Genomic DNA, 1,075 nt, shown 5'->3' on the forward strand with positions numbered 1-1,075 from the left:
AAAAAAAGATTGTCTTTTCCCCATTTGGTGGACTTTGGGCCCTTGTTGAAGATCAGGTGACCGTAGGTGGATGGATTTACATCTGGGTTCTCAATTCTGTCCTACTGGTTAATGTATCTGTCATTGTACCAGTACCAGGCTGTTTTGACTACTGTAGCTGTATAGTAGGTTCTGAGGTCAGGTGGTGTGAGTCTTCCTACTTTATTCTTCTTCAATAGTGCTTTACTTATTTGGGGCCTCTTCCCTTTCCATATGAAGTTAATGATTAGTTTTTCCATCTCTTTAAAGACTGCTATTGGTATTTGGATTAGGATTGCATTGTATTTGTAGATTGATTTGTGTAGAATTGACATTTTCACAATGTTGAGTCTGTCTATCCATGAGCATGGTATGTTTTTCCATTTGTGTAGTTCTTGTTTGGTTTCTTGCAGTAGTGTTTTGTGGTTTTCTTTGTATAGGTCTTTTACATCCCTCATTAGATGTGTTCCTAAGTATTTTATTTTTTGGGGAGGCTATTATAAATGGTATTGTTTTCCTGATACCCTTTTCATCGTTCTCTTTATTATTGTGTAGGAACCCCACTGATTTTTGTATGTTTATCTTATATCCTGCTACTCTGCTGAATCTTTCTATTAGTTCCAGTAGTTTTCTCGTGGAGTCTTTTGGGTTTTCTATGTATAGTATCATATCATCCGCAAATAGGGACAGTTTTACTTCTTCGTTACCAATATGGATGCCCTTTGTTTCTTTTTCTTGCCTTATTGCTCTAGCTAAGACTTCCAGCACAATGTTAAATAGGAGTGATGATAAAGGGCATCCTTGTTCCTGTTCTCAAGGGGAATGGTTTCAGCCTCTCTCCGTTAAGAATGATGTTGGCTGTTGGTTTTGTATAGAGGCCCTTTATTATGTTGAGGAATTTTCCTTCTATACCTATTTTATTTAGAGTTTTTATCAGAAGTCAGTGTTAGATTTTGTTGAATGCCTTCTCTGCATCGATTGAGATGATCATGTGACTCCTTTATTTTATTTATGTGGTGGATTATGTTGATTGATTTTCTAATGTTGAACCATCCTT

This window comes from Trichechus manatus, unplaced genomic scaffold (genome assembly GCF_000243295.1).
Source record: "Trichechus manatus latirostris isolate Lorelei unplaced genomic scaffold, TriManLat1.0 scaffold00030, whole genome shotgun sequence".
In the NCBI taxonomy this organism is placed as follows: Eukaryota; Metazoa; Chordata; class Mammalia; order Sirenia; family Trichechidae; genus Trichechus; species Trichechus manatus.